This window comes from Xenopus tropicalis, chromosome 7 (genome assembly GCF_000004195.4).
Source record: "Xenopus tropicalis strain Nigerian chromosome 7, UCB_Xtro_10.0, whole genome shotgun sequence".
Taxonomy (NCBI): domain Eukaryota; kingdom Metazoa; phylum Chordata; class Amphibia; order Anura; family Pipidae; genus Xenopus; species Xenopus tropicalis.
The window spans coordinates 105,879,194-105,903,262 of NC_030683.2; the positions used below are offsets into that span (position 1 = coordinate 105,879,194).

General features: G+C 40.5%; 1 long non-coding RNA gene across 1 annotated transcript; it reads left to right on the plus strand.

Annotated features, from left to right (window-relative positions):
- The first annotated feature begins 18,035 nt into the window (after nt 1-18,035).
- Nucleotides 18,036-18,346, plus strand: LOC116412323. Its single transcript, XR_004223665.1, has 2 exons — nt 18,036-18,159; nt 18,254-18,346. It is a non-coding gene; the product is annotated as an uncharacterized LOC116412323 (long non-coding RNA).
- The last annotated feature ends 5,723 nt before the right edge of the window (nt 18,347-24,069 follow it).

A 24,069-nucleotide genomic window follows, 5' to 3' on the forward strand; every position in this document is an offset into this window, starting at 1 on the left:
AGATCTCAGATCATCTTACACTCTACATCATACTAAAAGGTGAACAACCTCTTTAAAAGCCAGAGATGTCAACCTGAAACTGAAATGATCTGGGAGAATCTTGGCTGTGCCTGTCATGCCAATGGCCCTGCCACTGTTCTGCCCCTGTCCCATCCTCTTCTACCCTACTCTACCCCCCTACTGCTTTAAAGAAGATTGGAGGACTGTGGGTGAGGATTCTATGCATTTCAATGGAGCAGGGAAGTAAGGTTTCAGATACAATTTACTGACAATGAGGGACTGGGGAAAAGGGGCCTAAATCAGTTAGACTTCCCACAAATACAGGGGAGATGACATGTCTGTAAAACAAACATTTGATTGGTTGCTATAGGCACTAGGTCCCTGTTTTGTAACTAAGCACAAAATGCACAGTGTATCTCAATTGCACTTGAAAAACACCCAGGCTATTAAAGGCACAGGCCTGAATCATTATTAGTGCATCATAAATACTATAAAGTTTTCCATGCATCATTCCCAGTTTGTAGACACCCTCTGACCTGGTTAGAAAGGAACAGAGTAAGCACGCTGCATTGAATCCAATGTGTTAGATACACAGGCAATTGGATAAGGGAAGGGATTACATGTCCGTCAAAATAAGCTTTACGCTAAAAGTGACTGATAATAGACTGTCACGCTTTGCTTCGGCAAGATGGATTACATCATCTTTATGGGCACCCCAACAGGAAGCGGCTTGGCTTTCTTATATGGGTTGGGGAAAGCCTGTGATGCTAATGTGCAGCTGTCTGGAGGAGTAAGAAATCTAAACAATGAGGCCCATAGAGAGAGAGCCCAGATCCGATGTTTAAAAATAATACTGCAATTAATACACAAATCCATTCACTAATAAACATGGGACTAATGGCTTTGCATTACATTAGGTATAAACCCTGGTACCTGCAGACAGTAAGTCAGGCCACTTACTGGTGTGGTGCGGAGTGGCATGGAGTGGCAGAAATGAAAGAGCATTGGTGCAAATATAGTAGCCACTGACTTCATTTGTATCGCTGCTCTTTAACTCCTTTTCATTCTATGCCAATATAAAGTGCAGAAGTTGTAACTGTGCATTTAGATCATATACAGCAGTCTCTGACTGCTTGAGAATTCAGTGAACTTTATTCACTAGACCCAAGCAACACTTGCCAGCAAGCTATAATTGTGCCCTGTTGTACTTAAAGCATAGGCGGATGGTGATTTTTTTGTTCGGGGAGGCTAAAAATGTTGCGTATCTACAGTATATGCAATGACAGTTACCCCACTCATACAGAAAAGCATTTTTTACATGCGTTTTCCTGCACTGGATCTTGCATGTGTTTCAGCGCAGGGGAACACAAAAAAAAACGCAGGCCTGTATTTCCTATGTAACTGTTGTCACTGTGGCACAGGCAAGCGTGAAATGCAGGTGGAATGCAACTTGCTGTGTTAGAAGCTTCCCTGTGCCACAAAGAGTACAGCCTAATAGGATATATAGGCCTGAATTTCTTCCTCTGCTGAAACACATGAAAGATCCAGCACAGGGAAAAACACTAAGAGCCATGAACAATTTTTAAAAAATGTTGTCACACACATATGTTGACAACTTATGCTGAACAAAAAATGCAGTTTGGAGCAGTTAGGGTAACAGGAAAAAAACATTCATGTTTTGGTGGCATTGGTCCTTTACAGCTGAAATTTTTTTTTAACTCTGTTGAGTTCCATAACTGTCTCTCTAAGAACACTTAATATGAGTTCTGCCTTACAATCAACTCATTCATTTTTAAGTTCTACAGATTGTCTCTTGCATTTTTCTGTCAACTCCCAGCCAGTCCAGCCATTATCAGCCTAATATCTCCAGTTCCAAAACTTAAGCCCCCACAATAACCAATTCCAGCTCAACATTTCTCCCATAAGCCTTAACAGAGTTCATATTTCTAGCACCCCAATCCTTTATCACTCCCTATCTATTTCCTAGAAAGATTAATCTAGATAGCCCCAAAAGAATCAGTTTCCACCTAAGACTTAACTCTTGGGTGTACTTCTAATTTATATGAGCTGGACATTAGATCTATTACAGCTATGTAAAATTTTGCCAGCACTCCTACAGTTCCAATATAGTACAAGACTATAAAAATAAATGATATATAAAGGAATACACATGTGCTTATCTTACTAATGTGGTAAAGCAGCACCTTCTCCAGCTCTCTGCATTGCTTTCCCTCAGTAATTTCAGCTCCGTGTAGCTACTCCCTCTGCTGGGCGGGCTAATGTTACACTGGGAAGGAAGGCAGGGAAGAGTAGCAGAGTATGAGCAGAAACACAGCCCTGCTAGTGATACGCTGATGTCTGATCTGCAACCTCCCTCATGTTCCGTTTTCAGTTAGAAACTTGTACAGCATTATATTATAATAAGTTCAGGTAAATTTATAAAGGACTTAGGTTTGGGGAGGCTTAGCCTCCCTGAGCCTTCATTGAAATCCGCCTATGACTTCAAGTGCTCGTTCACCTTGAAATTAACTTTTAATATGATGTAGAGAGCTATTCTGAAACTATTTGCAATTGGTATCCAAACAAACTTGGGAAAGGATGGTCCTTGGTTTTTAAAATCAATATATAGCATACAGGGTCCTGGGTTCCATTACTTACATTGTAGGCAAATAATTTAGGCTGTGGGTCAGCTGGCATAAACATGGCATAAATGACCTCCTGATTAGCCTATTGAATGGAGGCTAAAGCCTGGTGATACCAGGAAGTTACTTTACCTACCTTACAAGAACTTTATTGAGCACAGAAAGAAATATAGCAAATACTGTCTTGAACATGGACCAAAGCAAGATGTATATAGTTCCATGGAAGAGACAGATATTATGCTAACATTAATAAACAAAATGCTGATAGAACATTAGTCCACCATAAAATGTGTCAGAGTTAATGTTATGAAAAAACATCTATCCCCATAATTCTGTTTCTGTATAGGAAGGAGTCAGGCTAGGATTGATCAATTGATCGTCGCATAGTGGATTCTGCCCTGCATCGCCATATCGCCCTATTTCAAATGACCGGAAGCCAAGTTTTAGCAGGTATTTTCTAATAAAGCATTCAAAATAATAAATGGTGTGCAGGATAGGGCAATTATTGGAGCAGGGTAAAGTAGATTTTTTACTTAAAAAATTTTAGTGTTACTTTTCCTTTAACACAGGCTTTTAAAAAAAGCTCTTTTTACCACATGTGCATCTCTTCTATGTGAACCGAGAAAAATTTCATTTAAACATAATACACCCAAATGTATATTGACTTATAGTCCCCAGTTTTTGCATATTAAACATATAATTAGGGAACATCTCCCTATATTTCGCACAGAGGAGAAATTGGATGCTATTTTGGAGTCAGAATGTACATGACAAGGGGACTCCTCAATTGACCCTGCGCCTTGAGGCACCCCACTGAACCCCCTTCTTACATATCTCAATGAAACACCAGGAGACAGAGGTGGAGCAAATGGCCACAGCATTTATTCACATTTTATCAAATAAATAGGACCTTGCCAGCCTAACCCAGGGCAATATTCTAAAGCCATAATTCCATAAGAGGTCGCTACTATGCTCTGCCGTTCCTCGCTGAAGACTTGAAGGAGTATTAGACTGCCTCTACCTACAGAGAGGATGGCCCCAAACTCTGCTACCAGCAGGAGCTGCATTACCAACCATGAGAGAAGTTCAGCAGCCCTGCTGCCGGTCCTGGATCTGCAGTGTCTCGATGATAGGAAATCCAAGCAGGCTGTCACCTAGCACAAGCAGTAGTAGCGTCTGTATCTATCAATCCACCGTGCAGTCACAGGAGAGAACCTCCTTTCTCCCTCTGCTAAAATGACCTGTGCAGTACTCTGGCAAGGTCCTACCGCTGCTGTGACAAATAAAACTTAAAATATATTATCATATATCCACTATTTTGATCCAGAGGAAGGCAAAAAACCCAACCTGAAGCTAGTGCCAATTATGCCTCAAGAGGGAAAAAATTCCTTCCTGACCCCGCCCCCCGGGCGATCGGAAACATTCCCTGGATCAAGAAATCGTTAACATGAATTAAACACAAAGCTGACTCTCAAGTTTATACCATATAAAGATACAGAAAGCACAATATAAAAATGCATTCAGGTAAAATTCCACATTCAGTTATTAATAGATAATATGAAAACCAAAAGAAGAGAAACTCCTGACATTTCTCAAAATATGCAAAAAGAGGGAGGGTGGGTGGGATGTTTCTACCTGCTCAGAAGATAAGGAAGTGAGTGCTTTTCTGACATCACATCCCTCTCTTTCTCCGCCCCTCCCCAGGCCAGCCTTCTCCTGCCTTAACTCTTTCCTTCTCACCTAATCACAGTTGCACCTGGTTCTTCCAATCTCTAAACATAAACCAGTGTAATCTGGCTGCTGGTTATTCGGATCCCTTGTCATGCAGCCCCTGCGCTTATATCTCCAGGGCTTTCCTTTCTCAGAAAAAAATGCACTTTGGGCAACACACTGTTTCCCGGTATGTTTTGGAATCAATGCAAAGCCACACCTACCTGGTCAGAACATAAAGGTATTTATAGGTGTGGAGAAAACAATATGCTATGTGCCTCTATATATCTATGGGTGATTTGTTTGTTGCACATTCTACTGAAGAGTCTATTGTATTAAATAGTATATTAATTGTAATACAGGTATCGGACCCCTTATACAGAAACCCATTCTCCAGAAAGTTCCAAATTACAGAAAGGCCATCTCCCATAGACTCCATTTTAATAAAATAATTCACATTTTTGAAAATTATTTCCTTTTTCTCTGTAATAATAAAACAGTACCTGTACTTGATCCCAACTAAGATATAATTAATCCTTATTGGAGCCAAAACAATCCTATTGGGTTTATTTAATGTTTAAATTATTTTTTTAATAGACAAAGTAGGAGATCTGAATTACGGAAAGACCCCCTATCCGGAAAACCCCAGGTCCCGAGCATTCTGGATAATGGGTCCCATACCTGTACTACGCATTATTATTGTTATTTATCTCACTTGTCTTAAATGTAACACAAACTTAGAGAGAGGATTTGTGAACATTTATCTGATATTCACACACATAAACAGACTAATGTTTCTAGACATTTTTCTTTGTGTGTGTCAGGTGATTTGAGATATTTCAGTGTCCAGGGAACAGAAAAAGTGAGTTTAAACAACAGAGGTGGTAATTTGTCCAAATTAGTTCGGAAACGTGAGGTATTCTGGCTCTGTACTTTAAACATCAGGATGCCGGCAGGTATGAATGCAGAATTTGATGTCTCTTGCTATTATTAGGTTAATATCCAGGGTCGGACTGGGGAGTGAAGGGCCAACCAGGGCTACCGCCCCAGGGGCCCTACAGGTGCCTGCGCCCATAGCCCCCCCCGGAGGGGCCCCCTTAACCCCTCTCGCATGGCCCCCCCACCCGACGTCCTCCCCCGAGCGCGTAAATTTTACGCGTCAGGGGAGGAACAGTCGGGCAGGGGGAGCGCCGCAAGGGTTGGGTCAGTTCAACCCTGTTATGCTTATACCTGTGATCAATGTATACGTATCTGCCTGTATATTACTTCACATTCCTATTTATTTTTTGTACCCTCCCATGAGTCTTTTATAAAGGTTTAGTTTACCTTTGTTTGTTTTTTAACTTTTTGTTTATATTGTATATTCTGTAATAGGGGCAGGCACTGTGAGTCTCATATGTTTTTTTCCTTATTTTGATTGGTTGTGTTTTCTATAAAAATTTACTTCCTGTGGCTCACATTTAGCCCATGACTATGTGCCCCTAGGGCATGAAACAACTAGGGCTTTTGGAGATGTATTAATGTAACTTTGAAAAAGTCTTTTTTACTTTTAAAACTTTTATTTGACTCTTGTGGAGGTTCCCGAGTGCCTATATGCCCATGGTGGTGGCTGCTTCTTGCTTTATGCTCCCTGTGCTGAGGGTCTGGGGCACCTGGAACACCACTTCTACTCGGTGAGTGTTTTGTTTACTATTGGTCATTTTGTGCCTTTATTTTTGCTTTGTGGGTACACATGCCCTAGACCTTCCTCTAAGGAGGATAATCACGCCTTCTTCTTGACATGTAGGCTGACAACAAAATAGCATTTTTTAAGCAGCATATTTACGTCAGTCCGGTTTTGTTTCAATTCATTGTGCAAATATTTTTCTCCTATTTCAATTCCAGTTTTTTTCCCATAGACTTCAATAAAGTTTTCACATAATAAACTTTGAGATAAGCTTTTCTACATTGAATTGCATCTCAAATCGAATCTCGTTCATGAGTTTTCACGTGATAAATGTAAAATAAATTTAAAATGTAGTCTATGGGAGATGGCTTTGACGTAATTTGGAGCTTTCTGGATAATGGGTGTCTGGATAACGGATCCCATACCTGTATATATATATATATATATATATATATATATACACATGATTATGTTTTCTGACTGCTGAATCACATTACTGCCGGTGGGAAGGAAACTAGGGACGGTTCCTTGTCCCATTGCCAATAGGTAGAATTTTAAGGTTTTTTGTTGCCACAAAGGAGACAAACCACCATGGGTGTCACTGTCCTTAGAGTTTTTGTGTCCAGAACAGTAATACATTTGTCTGTATGTTATGTTCCCCTGCAGAACAGAGATGTTTTGATTGAACAGCCATTCATCCAGGCCCCTACTGGCAATCTGTGGATTCTGGCCAATGCCAGAGGGGCTGCTGTAAGATGCCATAGACAGTCACTATTTATTGGGCTGGTGGAGGGCTGTTTGGGCCTCTGTGTACTTGAAAAGCCAGGGCCTATTTTGAATCCTAGTCCAGGCCTGCACTCTTTCATCAAATATTTTTTTATGATTTTAAAAAAATCTCACCTGAAGTAGAAACAAAATTTTTCTTCAAAATAAATGCCAAGTGCTCTAGTCCTCAATATCCATGAATCTCAACATGCATTAACCTTAACTCTCCACTCTATAAGAATTCTTCTGTCTGGGTGGAAGCTTAGGTCTGGACATGATCTGGGAAAGGATCCAAGGTCCTCAGTGACCTTTACATTTTATTTACACATCACTGTCACCCATAACCACAAATTGTTCAGGGGGTCAGTGAATCAATAAAGTAGCCCTGAGGGGGGGAACTGTTGCAAATTTCATCTTGACTAATGATGACTAATTATTTTAGGGCAGCTATTATATTTTTTCAAAATATCATATGTAACCTCAGAGCATATAAATCAATTTCTTTACCCTATGCATAGTTTCCTTTGTTTTTAGAAGGAAGTGCAGAAGGATTGTAATGTGCATGCATCATTTTCTCTCCACTTCTTTTGGTAAAAATAAAATATGGGCAGGTATAAGCATAATACTGTAGTATTGTAGCAAGCCGACCTACATAAAGAGGTTTCTTCTGCCGCAGGAATTTAATCATATTGGCCTCATCGGAATGCAGGGAAAAATGAGTCCTACATATTTCAGGATGACCACACAGGAGCTGAACAGGTTAAAAGGTTTTTCTTCTTGTGTGGGAGGTAATTGGGAAGGCATGGTTTTAATATTGTCACAAAATGTAAAGTATGGGAGGTTGAGACCTTAATTCTTAGGAGTGAGGTCACTTTTATTAGATGTTACTTGTTGCATTGGAGACATTTACTAAACTAGTGAATGATTTGGGAGCAGAAAGGGTGGCCTGGCTTCCTGTACATTCACTGAACTCTGCATGAATGGGAAAAATCGACTTTGACAAGAGAAAATAGGAGGGAGGCCGAGACAGAGAGGATATGAGGCATTTGTTTACCTAATATTGGCTGACTCCGAGGAGGACCCTCGTGTCTCTACTGTGAGGCTGAACATTTGTTTCATCCCTCCTGGCTCCTTTCTCTTCTGTTTATTTGTTTGAACATGGCCAGCGATTACCCTCAGACAAAGCTATCAGTGGCAGCCTTACCATTATAATAACCTGCTAATTAACAGTTATGGGCTTGGGGGATTCACTATAGGTGTTTCTTCTGCGTGTGTTTTGCCCTATATCTTTTTATGCTTCCAAACTAATATAATGAAGCATATGTGACAAGCCGATTTCTTGTAAATCTTTGGGGTACTGTAATAACTGTAATTTGGGTCAGGTTTGCTACAGGTCTATTCCCCTACAGGGTCCAATCAGCAGGAAGCATTTACTGGTCACCGAAGATGTTATTGGTTACTATAGGTAACTACACCTGGGCACACATTGTCAGGGGCGGTCTGATGCGACCGGGCGATGCACGCTACGAATCTGCGTGACGCAAACTGTACTAGGGGTAGGCAGGAGAGGCTGCTGCCTGGCGCCCCCCCAATCGTTGCGCCCTAGGCAGCTGCCTCTTCTGCCTACCCCTAGTTCCAACCCTGCACATTGTGCCTTTTGTTACATGTGGGGGGGGGTGCAAAATTTCTGCTGTGCAATAGTGCAAAATATGAGGTTACTGGAACCTGGAATTCTGCATCTCATTTAGTATATGATTTGCTTTATAGCAGAGTTGCTCTGATTGAAGCTTTAGTATTGAAAAACAGTTAATAAGGATTGTATATTAATAACAGATATTTCTTTTGAGAATTATTTACAGTATGTGATACATGTAGCTAGCTGACCACTTCACAATTTCTAGGACCCAATACCCAGGAACTATTTCCAGACTGTGAAGAGACCCACGCTACAAAGCAGTAGGTAAATGGCCCAGGGGTAGATCACCTTCAGGTTTAATGTTATAGAATGACCTATTCTTAGCAACTTTTAATTGGTTTGCCGTTTTTATTTTCATCATTTTTAATTATTTCCCTTTCTCTTCTGACTCTTTCAAGCTTTCAAGTGGGGGTCACTGACCCCAGCAGCCAAAAAATGGTTCTCTGTGAGGTATAATTGTATTGTTATTATTAGTTTTTATTACTTATGTTTTTTTAAGCTCTCCTCTATTTACATTTATGTCTCTTTCAAGCCACTGCCTGGTTGCTAGGTAAAATTGCACCCTAGCAGCCAGATAGCTGCTGAAATTAGACTAGAGTCTAGAGGGCTGCTGAACAAATATGACATAATTCAGAAACCAATACTATAAAATAAAGAGCAATTGAATATTGTCTCAGAATTGCACTCTCTATATCATACTAAAAGTTAATTTGGTGAAAGAGAAAGTATCCATATTTAAGACCCTTGTCCTAAGACAACTTTGGACAACTTTCGGACACCGTAGAAACGCAATTCACATTCTAGCCGGTGGGATGGCATTACGGGGAGTCGCCTGTGACAACGAAGATTTGTTGCGGGGCAACTAATTTCCCGTCTGCCACTGCCCTGAGGGTGAAGACACATGGAGTTACTAGTAGCAGCTACTTGTCACCGCTACTAAAATAGACAATGCTGATCATTTACTGATAATTGTCTCTTAATGTGTTTTAGCAGAGGCAATTCTCAGTATTGTCTATGGCAGTGGATTTTCTGGCCGTGACAAGTAGCTACTAGTAGCTCCATGTGTCTTCACCCTAAAGCACTGAAAGTTTATTCCAATCAAGCCTTTGCTCACCAGTATCCCCTAACATTACTTGCTCCACTGAATGAGTTAACCGCGACTTGCGCCCTACCCCTTTTATTGGAGTTAGTGAATCTACTGTTCCGTGCAAAGTGATCTACAACAGACTCAGTCATTAATTACCGCAGCATCATACACGGTGGTACGCTTTTTATTTATTTAAAAAAGGAAAATGTTCCCTCGCTGTGTTTTAAAAGGCTAAATATAGCAAGAAAAGCACGTGAAAGTGTGTTCCAAATGGCACAGCCCCATCTCTTAAAATCAGGCATGTCGCCAGAACATGCTAATGGCACTTCCACCATTGGGCAGAATGGGCAGAGCGCGCATATAAATGGTGTTAATGTGTTTCCACTACTCTTAAGCATTCTCACACTTCAGTATTTAAAGAGGAAGGGCACCCAAAAATTCTAATTGCCAGAATGTGCTTAATATAACACATTGGGTTGTTTGTGCTCTGCGCATTGCCAGAGTTAGAAGAGAGCGGGTCCCCCATCTGAGAAGGACCTTAAAGGAAAACTATACCCCAAACAATGTATTGCATAAACAAACTCATATGTAAAACCCTGCTTCATCTAAATTAACCATTTTCATAAAAATATACTTTTTTAGTAGTATGTGCTATTGGGTACTCCTAAATAGAAAACTGCCATTTTAAGAATTAAGGGCCGCCCCCTGGGATCATACGATTCACTGTGCACACAAACAAGCCAAGGCACACATACATGCTAGGCCCCATCAGCCAATGACTGGGCAGAGTTCTGCCTTTCGCTCCCACACTACTTCCTGTTACAGTTAAAGCTGCATTATTTCCTGTCAGCTGATCTAGAGAGCGCTGAAATAAATAATGAAAGCGCGGAGGGACTGTGGAGCCAGCTGTGGCCAAGTTCCCTCCGTGCTTGTAAGGGGTTAACTCACCAGCTAGTGCAGTCAGGAAAGGGCAGCCCCGCTTGCTCGCTCCTTCTCCCTCCTCTGTGCCTGCATTCCCGCGCTGCTGCTGCCACTCTGCTTCCTGGATTCCACCGAGCGGCATCCCCCTCCCACCCTCCCTGTTTAAGCACACTCTGTTTATATAAAAAATTTAAAAAAATTTGTCATATCAATAAAAATTTGTGGTTTGTCACAGCAAATGGCGGGGGGTAGTCCTTGGCCATTTAAGTTCTGATGTTGTCTTATGGCTTCTACATGCCCACTGCGTTTGCAGTGGCCAGCATTCGTTAACAAAATGGTTTAAGAGGTTTGGAAAAGTTCAATATACATGGCAAGGACTAATTTTGGTTTATAATAAAGCTGTGGTCGAACTCCACCCACACAACGGTGTCTTTTGTCAGCTAGGTGCAACGGGGCAAGAGTGATAATGGGAGGGAACAAGTCTCCACAGTCTCTGATACGCGGCACCACGATTTGCCAAAGTCGCCCGAAATTTCCTCTCAAGGCAACTTCGGCGACTTCGGCAAATTGCAGCACGGCGTATGCCATCCCACCGGTAATTTATGAAGATTTGTCGTGCAGCGATTAATCTCCCCGTGTGTCACTGCCCTAAACCTCATTAAACACCAACTCTAAGGGTAAAGACACACAGAGCTACTAGTAGCAGCTACTTGTCACGGCTACTAAAATAGACAATGCTGATAAATTATTGATAATTGTCTCTTAATGTGTTTTAGCAGAGGCAATTCTCAGTATTGTCTATGGCAGGGTATTTTCTGGTGTGACAAGTAGCTGCTAGTAGCTCCATGTGTCTTCAACCTAAGGGCAGTGGCACACAGGGAGGTTAGTCGCCCCGTGACAAATCTTCGTTACCAGCAAGAATGTAAACCACCGGTGGGGTGGCATACGCATTGCTACGATTTCCCAAAGGCACACATACATGCTAGGCCTCATCAGCCAATGAATGGACAGAATTCTGCCTTTTTTCCCCCACACTACTTCCTGTTACAGTTAGAGCTGCATTATTTCCTGTCAGCTGATCTCTGAGGGAGCACACAGCCCGTCACAAAATGGCGGCTCAAGGGAAAAGATGTAAGTATGTAAGGATTCCAGTATGGCAAGATTCTTTAATAGGTCACTTAACATAATATAAACTATCTGTTGGTTGAGTATTCACTCTGGGGGTAGTTTTCCTTTTAACAAAATAGCATCAGTCAGAAATATCCAAGATGAAGTCTCCTGGTGACCAACTTCCAGCATTCCCACATGGACAAAGGCTGGACGGTCAGGTTCGGACACTTCTGGTAGACACAAAACAGATATAATTAATATATTACAGGTATGCGGCCTGTTATCTGGAATGCTTTGTCTTCCTGTCATTTTAATTCCTATAACTTAAAGCTACTAAAAAAATCATTTAAACATTAGAAAAACCCAATAGAATTGTTTTCCCTCAAATAAGGATTATGTATATCTTAGTTGGGATCAAGTACAGGTACTGTTTTATTATTACAGAGAAAAGGGAATCATTTAACCATTAAATAAACCCAATAGGACTGTTCTGCCCCCAATAAGGGGTAATTATATCTTAGTTGGGATCAAGTACAGGTACTGTTTTATTATTACAGAGAAAAGGGAATCATTTAACCATTAAATAAACCCAATAGGGCTGTTCTGCCCCCAATAAGGGGTAATTATATCTTAGTTGGGATCAAGTACAGGTACTGTTTTATTATTACAGAGAAAAGGGAATCATTTAACCATGAAATAAACCCAATAGGGCTGTTCTGCCCCCAATAAGGGGTAATTATATCTTAGTTGGGATCAAGTACAGGTACTGTTTTATTATTACACAGAGAATCATTTGGAAAAATTAGAATTATATGATTTAAATGGGGTCTATGTGAGATGGCCTTGTAATTCAGAACTTTCTGGATAAAAGGTTTCCAGATAACCTATTCCTAACTACAAATTATATATTGCTACACAATGTTTTAGACAACATTTAATAGTAATATATATTTTGTAAGAATTCAGAATATATTTTTTTGTATTTCAACACATCTTTATTGAATAACACACAATGTGATTACAGCATTATTGTCATAATAATTAGAGCATATGTTTACAATCAAATGTTCTCAGTTATAAACAATAAGTGATGTAGGGTAATAAAAGAGGGGAAGAGAAGTGGCCTAGTGGAGAAGGGGAGACAGAAGAACCGAAGACCATCAGAAGGCCGAGTTCGGGAGGGATCAAGGAGGAGGAATAGAAAAGGGAGAGGAGAGAAGAGGGGACCAGAAAGAACTACACGGCATTTTCAAGGTAGGTAACAATATGATACATTTACATTAACTCAGTATGGCATGGTACTAAATACAATAATAGTCATAGGCTGTTGTGAGAGTTTAGGTAAGAGAGCCAAGGCTGCCAACACAACACAAACTCCTGCTGTTTCTCATGGATGGAGGAAGTGATTTCTTCCATTGTGTATATTTCTTTCATGACTGCAAACCATTCCTCTATAGTAGGAGGGTTTTCGTCTCTCCAGTGTCTAGGGATAAGAATCTTAGCGGCAAGGATCATCTGTAGTAAGAGACTGTGTTTAAAAATATATTCAGGTGTATCTGTATGATATAATAATACTAATTGGGGAGTTAGTGATGTTTGGCAGCCCAGGATCTCTTGGCAGGTAGATTGTATACTATTCCAAAAATGTGACATTTTCAGGCATGTAAACCAGATATGGGTAAGTGACCCCTGTGAGGAGTTACATCTCCAACATGTATCATTTGCTAGTAGGTGCATGGAGTGGAGTTCTATACCATTTCGAGAGTATTTTATAGGAGTTTTCTTGGTATCTGTTGCTGATAGAGCATCTTGCTATTAACCTAAAAATTTTTCCCCATTCTTTTTCTTGTAGATCCAGACAAAGCTCCTCGTTCCAGGCCCGTGTAAAATAAGGTAAGTTTGGGTATTTTGCAGAAAGGACAAGCTTATATAATATAGAAATCAGATGCTGTATGGGCGCTTGGGTATCGCAGATTTTTTCAAAAGCAGTGAGGGTCCGATTAGCTTTATGTAGGTCCGGATTTTTGTGGAGGAAGTGTTTAAGTTGGAGGAATCTCCAGTGGTCCCTCCCAGACCAATGTACAGTAGTTGAATGTATCATGGCAGGTTGGGTGGGTGAGTCCAGAATGTGTCTTAGTTGTAAATTTTGTAATCCAAATGCATGGTATAGACCATCGTCAGTTAGTCCAGGAGGGTATTCCGGGTTGGAGCTGAGCGGGTACAAAGGGGATGGGTATGGGGCTATTTGAGATTTCAATTTGAAGAGTTTCCAGAATGCGTAAATAGCAAGGACCTGGGGGTTGTTACTGATATTGGGAAATTTGGGGTTGTTCTTGTTCCAGATAATGTTTTCCGTTACTTTAGCAAGTAGACTTGCTTGATAGTATGTGGTGAAATCTGGTAAACCTAGGCCACCAAGGTTTTTGGGAAGATACAAGATGCTTTTCCGTAATCTAGGACGTTGTTTGCACCAAATAAAACTGCTGACAATTGAATTTAGAGATTTGAAGAAGCTTGCCGGTATGTTAATCGGGAGGGTTTGAAAGAGATATAAGACTTTAGGGAGTACAGTCATTTTGATTATACTAATCCTGCCAGTCCAAGTGAAATGCTTAAGGTCCCAATCCTTGAGTAGTTTATCAATTGTGCTCAATAGGGGCGTATAGTTACAATGGAAGGTTTTGTTTAGGTTTCTGGGTACATATATCCCTAGGTAGCAAAGCTTGTCTCTTTGCCATTTAAAGGAAAAGTTCGATTTCAATAAAATTTCTTGTTGCTTTGACAGGGAAATGGGTAACACTTCTGACTTGGACATATTCACCTTATAGTTGGATATTTCTCCATAGAGATGTAGCTCTTTTACAATATTAGGCATAGAAATGTGTGGTTTCGTTATGAACAATAGGAGGTCATCCGCAAATGCTGCTGCTTTATACTCCTTATCCCCAATTGTCAGGCCACTAATATCCCGATTAGCCCTGAGTGCTATCAAGAGGTGTTCCATACATAATACATATAAAAGGGGGGATAATGGGCACCCCTGCCTAGTCCCGTTGTGTATAGAGAATGTTTCTGATCTAATACCATTTATCTTTATTTGGGCCGTGGGAGTAGAGTAGAGTGCCATTATCTTGTCCCTAAAAGCATTAGTGAGTCCCAGCCCTTCTAGCATCTGTTTCAAAAATTCCCAATTGACCCGATCAAATGCTTTTTCTGCATCTGTTGATAGGAGTAGTGAGGGTAGGTGTTGTTTTTGGGCAATCGCAATTAAGTGCAGTACTTTCATAGTGTTTTCCTTCCCTTCTCTACCCTTTATAAATCCTACTTGGTCTCTATGTATGAGCCGAGGTAGGAGGGGATTGAGTCGATTAGCAATAATTTTTGTATATATTTTCAGATCGATATTAAGAAGAGAGATAGGTCTATTATTACTACAGTTAGTCGGATCTTTACCTTGCTTATGGATTACAGATATGTTGGCGGAGAGAAACTCCTTGTCCAGAGGACGGGTTAAGTCTATATCATTAATAAAATTTAAGAACAACGGACTGAGGGTGAGGGCAAATTGCTTATAGAATTGTCCCGAGTAGCCGTCAGGGCCTGGGGCTTTATGTGGCTGTATGTGTTTGATAGCTTCTAATACCTCTTGCAGTTGGAAGGGAGCACATAAATTTGTTATGACTGATGCCTCCAATTTTGGCAGGGGGTGTTTGGTTAGGTATTCTTTAATTTTAAGAGTCAGAGTCTCCTGCTTATATGTTTGCGGTATGTTATAGAGGTCTTCATAAAAGCTCTTGAATATATGTGCTATTTTTTCTGGTAGGACTTGCAGCTCGCCCTTAGAATCTTTAATTTTATGAATATACTGATTTGTTTGTCTATTTTTGAGGGCCTTGGCTAGTAGTTTCCCGGATTTATTACCGTATTCATAATATTTCTGTTTGAGTTTAACCATGGCAAATTTGGTCTGGAGATTAAGGTATTGTTTAAGTTCCAGTCTTTTACTAGTTAAAGCCTTCAGACTGTCTCTATCTAGTTGTGCCTGGTGTATTAATTCCAAATGTTGGATTTCCGTATATAATTTATCTATAGCAGCTTGTTTAAGTTTTTTCAGCTTGGCCCCATGTTTGATTAATAGTCCCCTGATTATACATTTTAGAGCTTGCCATTTAAATTGGTGGGGGGTAGGGTCGCTGGCTATTGTCTTTTTGTAATCTTCTATATTATCTAGGATTTCTTTTTTGCACTCGGGGTCTTTTAAAAGATTGTCATTTAGCCTCCAGCTCCATACTGTTTTAGTTCTATTAGGGATGGTCAGAGATGCTGAGATAACGGCATGGTCTGCCAAGTGATATTATCTATAGTAGCTTGCTTTAACCATTGGAGGTGGTGTTGAGAGATAAATATGTGGTCAATTCGGGAGTAGCTATTTTGGGCATGCGAATAAAAAGTAAATTGTTTCATAGTGGGATTGAGATATCTCCAGGAGTCAATTAGTCTAAGTGATTGTAAATTTTTATGAATCCCTTTGAGTACTGTAGTTGTGTGATTTGTGACCCCTTTGGAGGTGTCCAGAAGGGGATTAAGAGCTAGGTTAAGGTCACCCCCAATTATAGTGATGCCTTCTGCGAAGTCCTGTATCTTGGGTATTAAATGTGATAAGAATTTTTGTTGTTTGATATTAGGTAGATATACACTTCCTAAGGTGCAAGGTGTATGGTAGAGTAGTCCTTTGATTATTATGTATCTCCCATTTTGGTCAGAAAGGGTTGCCTGGAGTTTAAAGTCTACAGTATTCCTGATGGCTATTGCTGCCCCTTTCGTTTTCTGTAGGGGGTTATTGCTATAGAACCATTGGGAAAATGTGCCCAACTTATGCATTGGGGGAGCTTCTTTCCTAAAGTGTGTTTCTTGTAGGAAATTAATATCTCCCTTTTGTTTCCGCAAAATATTGACTAGTTGCTTTCTTTTTTCCGGTATATTTAAACCATTTACATTTAAAGAAATTACCTTTAAATTACCTGCCATCATATCTAGAGGAGTATATAGAGCAATATTCAAACGTTAATGACCATACGTTTACAGTATTAATGCCATACCGAGAGTTACTATGAAAGAGAAAGGGGGAAATAGTTAGAGTTTGCCGTGAACTATATACAAAGATATCAAGCATTAGACATTTGCACATTTTCCGCATTAACTGTAACTCGTCCGGATCGGTTCCGGAGTGACCAAAAATAGCATAGTGATACATATCAATATACACATAAACAAATGGGTATTTTGCCATGCGGTTTCTGCCTGCAGAAAGCCGATCTAATGGCGGGCCCATTTTATCCAGGGGGGGAGGAAGGGCCTTTCGGAGGTGTCGCACAGCCTCTGTGGAGTTGACAAATCCCTCACGCGGGATACCGGGGATCGCTTAATATAAATGTAGGCATTATAGTATAGTAAACTATAAGCTGTGATGCTCAAGAATATTCGCAAATAGTTGGGGGTAGAGATTAAGTGAGACCATAGTTACCAATGTCAACCGGATTCCATATCCTCTGGGGGGTTCCCTGTTTTGTCTGGGATTTGCCTGGGTCTTTTCCTTTTAGCTTTTGGAGTAGATACTTCTGTCCAGGCCTCTTTAGCAGGTAGCGGTATTGGTTCAGGTAGCTGTACAAATTTGACCCATTCGACTAGCGAAATTTCTGGCGTTCCGCAGGCTTGGAGAAAGGGCTGTATGTCGGTCGGGTCTGCAATAGTGTGAAGCTTCCCCGCTATCGTGGCTTGTAGGCTGAATGGGAACCTCCAGCGAAATAATATTTTCTTTTCTTTTAGCATATTGGTGAGTGGCTTTAGCATACGTCTTTGTTTTAGTGTGTACCAAGACAGGTCTTGTAGGATGGTAATGTCCGAGTTTTCGAACTTTACAGTCTTCATTTGTCTAGCTTTAGTGAGTATTTCGTCCTTTTCAGTGTAGTGTAGCAGGCAGCAGATAACATCTCTAGGTTTTTCTGATGCTAGCCCCTTTGGCCGAAGAGCTCGATGAGCGCGCTCAATGTAGATCTCAGTAGCATCAGGCCTGTTCAATATAAAGTTAAACAGTAATTGAACTTTTTGCTTAAGTATTACGGGGTCTACCGTTTCGGGAAAGCCCCTGACTCTCAGATTGCATCTCCGTCCCCTGTTATCTAGATCTTCTATTCGTCTAGTTAGGGATTGAATTGCTTTACCTTGTGTCTGTGTTACCGCCAAAAGAGAGTCCACGGATATTTCAATTGTCTCTGCTTTCGTTTCGTTCTCCGCGGCTTTGATATGTAGCGATGCTATTTCTGCCTTTAGGTCTGCCACCTCTTCCTTAAGTGTTGCTTGAATTTGTTGTGCTAGTATTGCGAAGTCCTGCTTGGTTGGCAAAGTTTTCAAGTATGCAATTGTGTTTCTCTCAGATATAGATGAATCGTCGTCAGACTCAGGATCGTTCCCGCCCGCCTCAGGGGCACTAGGCCTCATTGCGCACCTCTCCTCCTCTCCGTCGGATGGCGTCAGGAATTTCTTCAGAAGTTTCTGCGATTCGGTAAGTTTGCGTAGTTTTGAATCATCTTTCGATATATCTTTCATTTTGCCATGTTTGCCCATTTTAATTGCGATCTCTGTCTTATAATCCACAGGTCTGCAGCAGAGCTACAGGACTATGCGACCATTCCGTTAGGCAGTCAGCCACGCCCCCCAATTCAGAATATATTATATTTTGTTTTAGAAGACCATTTCACTGTTATTAATTATTTTCCCTTTGTATTTGCCTAATGGAAATATTAATATATAATTATTTTACATGCTTTCTCTGAAGATGTTACTAACCTATCAGTTTTACCCTTGCCGAGGCCACCATTGGTTGGATGCCTGGTCAGAGCCTTCCTTATGACTTCCCATAGCCCAGCTATTGTGTTATAATCCTTATGCAATAAGCGCCCAGGAGGCACAGTCTGACATAAATGAGGGCATAAAGAGCCAAACAAGGATATAAATGGAAAACTCCATAGCAGGCCTAACTCTTTAGGTTCTCTTATACACCTTTATATTGAATAACCTTAACCATGCATAGGTGCCTTTCTGTAGTGAGCAACATATTTTAAGAAAATGTAAGTGTACACTTGACCTTTAATCTACTGTGATGTCACCTAACTTGTATCCTTACACTGTACAATATATGGGTATATATATACTGTATATTGTGTGAGATGCCTATTGATGCATAACACAGAGCGAATCTCGGCACTGATTGGCTCAGATTGGCACTGATTGGCTCTCATTGGCAGTGATTGCTGTAGAATGCCAGGAGACAAAGGCTGCACCATTACCCGCTTTGCTTGCCCTTTAAACGGAAGCACAGGATACCTCTCTACAGGTGACAGCATAAGTCATGGCTCTGTTGGCATTTCTGTGCACAAACCATGTATTAGCTAATTGCCTCTGAGTGTTTACTAACCACATTTCAACGGCTTTGTAACCCAACACTTTGCGGCAGTTAAAGGGACACTGTAAAAGCCTTCGGGGAGGTAAATCGCCCATCTATTTTAACTGCCTCTGAGACCTCAGCCAGGATATGTTAAAACTCACTGGTGCGTGATGGTTACAAAATTTACTACTATGGCCTGTCTGCGTTTAAAGGGAATATGCACCCTATTTAAAACAACAGCTTTCATTACTATTTATTTTTCTATAAATATTCATTAAAATCCTTTTTTTCCCCCTCATCTCTGTCACCTTCTGTTAGACAAATGCCAATGAAGTACAGTAGAAACATTATTTTACATTTTTCAGGGGACCAGAAAAAAATTAGGTAAATATTCGGGAAAATGTAAAACCAGGGAAATGTATATTATATATTGGTGTAAAATGAGAGTTAAATTGAGAATTAAAATTAACCTTTAGTATAACATGAGAATTAAAATCAGGGTATGTATAATGGAGGTTCCACTGTATATTAATGCAATGACAGAGCTACAGTATTGTATTTTGCCTTTATTTCTGCTGTGGGATTTGAGCTGATCGCTGGGGTCTATCAGAACTAAATATGGACATTTATTTTCTTATTTAAGTTTCCATGATGCACAGAATGTGGGAGAGAAGCACTGGAACCAGACCTGACTCTATCCCCGAGGTATCTGTACAGGTCTGTGCCAATATGCCTCACCCTATACTTATATAAGGTCAGCATGTCGCTAGTGTACTTCCCCCCAGTGAACTCTGCATTCAGTACTGAAGTGTATTGTGTATCATTGGGCATATTAGTCAAAAGGCAATTTATACTCTTAATCCGATCTCTTACATTTTCCAGTTCTTGGTCAAGGTAAAAGTGTTCAGAAAAAAAACCCTCAGTCCATTTTTTGTTAATTATAGTACAGGTATGGGACCTGCTATCCAGAATGATCAGGACCTGGGTTTTTCCATAATCTGGGTCTCCATACCTAAAGTCTACTGAAAAATCATTTAAACATTAATTAACCCATTTAGAATGGTTTGCCTCTACTAAAGATTAATTATATCTTAACTGGGATCAAGTACAAGGTACTGTTTTATATAAACATTTTTAAAAATTGGAATTATTTGGTTATAATGGAGTCTATGGGAGATGATCTTTATGTAAAAATACTTTTAATAATGTTTTGTTGAGGTTAACTGCTTCTCTTATAATGCACCCCTTATTCATACCTTGACTGTGCAGGCAGCCCAATGGCACTATAGTAGTAGTGATAAAAATAGCCTCTGGGACAAGAATGTGGCTGTGGGATAGCAGGTATAGTAGGGAGAGATGGTGCCTATAGTAGCAGTGGGATAATAGCCTCTGGGAAGGGACTGTGGCTGTGGGATAACAGGTATAGTAGGGAGAGATGGTGCCTATAGTAGCAGTGGGATAATAGCCTCTGGGAAGGGACTGGGGCTGTGGGATAGCAGGTATAGTAGGGAGAGATGGTGCCTATAGTAGCAGTGGGGGGGATAATAGCCTCTGGGAAGGGACTGGGGCTGTGGGATAGCAGGTATAGTAGGGAGAGATGGTGCCTATAGTAGCAGTGGGGGGATAATAGCCTCTGGGAAGAGACTGTGGCTGTGGGATAGCAGGTATAGTAGGGAGAGATGGTGCCTATAGTAGCAGTGGGATAATAGCCTCTGGGAAGGGACTGTGGCTGTGGGATAGCAGGTATAGTAGGGAGAGATGGTGCCTATAGTAGCAGTGGGATAATAGCCTCTGGGAAGGGACTGTGGCTGTGGGATAGCAGGTATAGTAGGGAGAGATGGTGCCTATAGTAGCAGTGGGATAATAGCCTCTGGGAAGGGACTGTGGCTGTGGGATAGCAGGTATAGTAGGGAGAGATGGTGCCTATAGTAGCAGTGGGATATTAGCCTCTGGGAAGGGATTGTTGATATGATTATCCATCTTGCAGCTCTCCATTTGATGTCCAATAATTCCCCTTGATAGCATTTGTTTTTAATAAGCTGTTAGAACTATAATGCTTATTATCTAATGTAAATAGTAAATATAAAGACATAGATTTAAATATTAATTACTGTTAATACCATATTTCTTGCTTTGGGGAAGGCAGTCTCTACAGTTTGTTTTAACACAAATGATAAACAGCATCAATAGAGAATGTCAGCTTAGTCAAGTGATATGACATACTTTATAGTACATGTATGGTACATATAAGATATTTATTTCTTAAAATTAAATGTTTCAGATAGTACCTACGTGGAATAGGACAAAATTTGAGGAAATTCTCTAAGATTGTGTTTGTGAGCAGAAATGTTGTTCGGTGTTAAGGGTTCAGACCCAAAATACAGACATATACCTCCATCCAATACAAACATGCTCTTTAATTTCAAATGGAATATTCTGAAATAGCCGATTAGTGCTACATTTGGGAAATAGAGAGGCACTGTTCATAAATCTAGTTCTGGCACTACCAGAAAATAGCTTTTATGCACATAGGACTTTCGAAAACAAGACTAAGCTCATTTATAGAGAGGCCAGGCGCTCTAGCGCTCACTCAGTTGCCCTTCTGATCCAATTATCAAGAGGGTTATTGAATATTATTGAATTATAATATAAAGGGTTGGCTGGATCTACTACAATGAATAGCATAATGTGAATACAGAGTTAACTAACTGCATGTCATTAGGGTGATAATTATCCAGCCGTTTTTAAATGTAATTCCTTTTCCCTTCAATAAGAGGGCTTATTTACTTATCCCAAAGGCACTTAACAACGTAGCAAGTACAAGCTCTTGCTTCCTGCACCTTGTGCCATAAGCACCCATTCAGTAAGGTACGTTCAGGGCTCCCAAGCACCTTGGGCCAATTGGAAATCACTAGCTTGTGTGGGTAAATTATGTACAAGCTAGGGGTTATCCCCTTGGATGCACCCCCCCCATTAAGAGCTGGCTCAACTGTATTACTTAGAAAGGACAGGTTTCTGTGCCCTATTCTGGAGTGTAATGCCCTGTGCCTAAGGGCACAGTATGTAGGACAGACTGCTAAGTGCAAGTTTGCTCCCCATTTTGGTTCCTGTTCCTTGTTCTGTCATACGTAAATGAACACTATTGCATAGATGTAATAAAAGGTGCAAAGTTTGCTACTGGGCTAATCACCTATAACGAGCACCGCCTTAAGGTTCCCAACTGTATCGCTAGTGAAGAAAGCACTTAAGCGCTCTCTGCACTTGAAAAGCCAAAATTCCGATTTAAAAATCAGAATTTTGGCTGTTTTAGTTACAAGGATCAGCTTTTGATGCCCCTGGTAAGTTGCCAGGCGCTGCCTTAGGGGAGTTTGTCAGCTCGCCTCATTGCAGCAGCGTCCCTGCCTATAGCAACCAATTAGCAGGTAGAATTTACCGGTAACCTGTTTAAAAGCAAATGTCTTATTAGTTCCTATTCATTATTGCACCTGGGTTAAGTTAGTAACTTTTATTACATATGGTGGTAAGATCTCAGAAATGCCAGGAATGGATCATTTTCACCCAAATGACACAGGGGTTAGGTGATATCTCTATGAACTTATAAGGGCATGTTAAACAGTCAATTTCTTAAAGGAGGACTCTATCAGCAGAACTGCAATTACAAGTAAGTGTTTTGGTATGGACTCCAGGTTGGCTTTCAATTAAGAAAAGGTGGAAAGTTTTTGTCCACTGGATGGCAAAAACTCTTCAATCATCCCTTGTGCCATCATCCTTATTGTGCCATCATCCTTATTGTGCCATCATCCTTATTGTGCCATCTTATATCTATTACATCAGTCCATAGGGATAACAATATAAGGGCATTGTGGCCCTTTAAACTGGGGATAGGGTTGAATGTATTGAGCTCCAGTATTGCAGCATCTGTTGGTATTCACATTGGGCAAGCTTTGATTGATATTGAACACAGAAACTGCATCTGAGCTGACTGTCAAGGCCTGCTGGGAGTTGTGCCAGAAGTTACATTCTTCATTTATAGGTCTTTACCGGGGGGGTGTATTTGACTTACAAATATGTGAATATTATGTACATACTACTTTGTTTGTTCAATGAAAATGTCAATAGTCAAATCCCAATAAATCCCTCCCATGTACTTTAAAGTGAGAGCAAGCCTCTGCCAGGCTGATGCCCAATAGTGTATTGGTGAGCATTTGTCCCCAAAACTGCAGGAAGTACAGAAACCCTCTGTTACAGACAAGTAGACACTGGATAACACCAAGACTTAATAATAGACTCTTCTCAATTTTAGGCTTTAATAAATTCTAGCAAATATTATTTATATGTGAAGACCAATGTTATATGTGAACATCAGTATAATAATGAGATATATTATATTTTCCTTCATAAATTTTCTTTCTTGGTTTCTATGAAACACAGCATCCGGCTAGCTGCCCGTTCAGCCCACTTGCCCATACAATTCCAGCCTAACTGTAAATTCACTATGGCGCTAGCTAAGAGCAAACACAGAATACAAGGATTTAACCTTCTTATGGCAGCTAGGGAAATACAAAGTCCACAGAGCCATCATAAATTAGGTATCTGGCACTCTCCAGAACTTTGTTTGCTAGTATTGACTGGTGACTTACAACTCTGTTCTCATTCCAGACCTTGCTACCTACAGTTGCTTTATTATGCTAAGAAAGCCATTCTAATGCATTGGAAGTCTTTAGATCCTCCTCCCATATAATTTTGGCAAAAATTGGTGGATGATTCCCTTCCTAGCCAGAATCTGACCTACCTAGCAAGAGGGTGCCCGGAGAAATGTAATGCCATATGGGGTACATGGTTGAACTTACAAAATGTATTTATTGTAGAATATTCTTATTCCTGCACATCTATAATCGTTACCTTAGCCTCACTCCTCTCTTTTCTTGCCTTTTCTTTCTGTTGTTTATCTGTTTTTATTACAAAACATGCTCATTATTCATTCTAATGGGGATAAGGGCCCCGCTGTCTGTGCCAGATGTACAATTC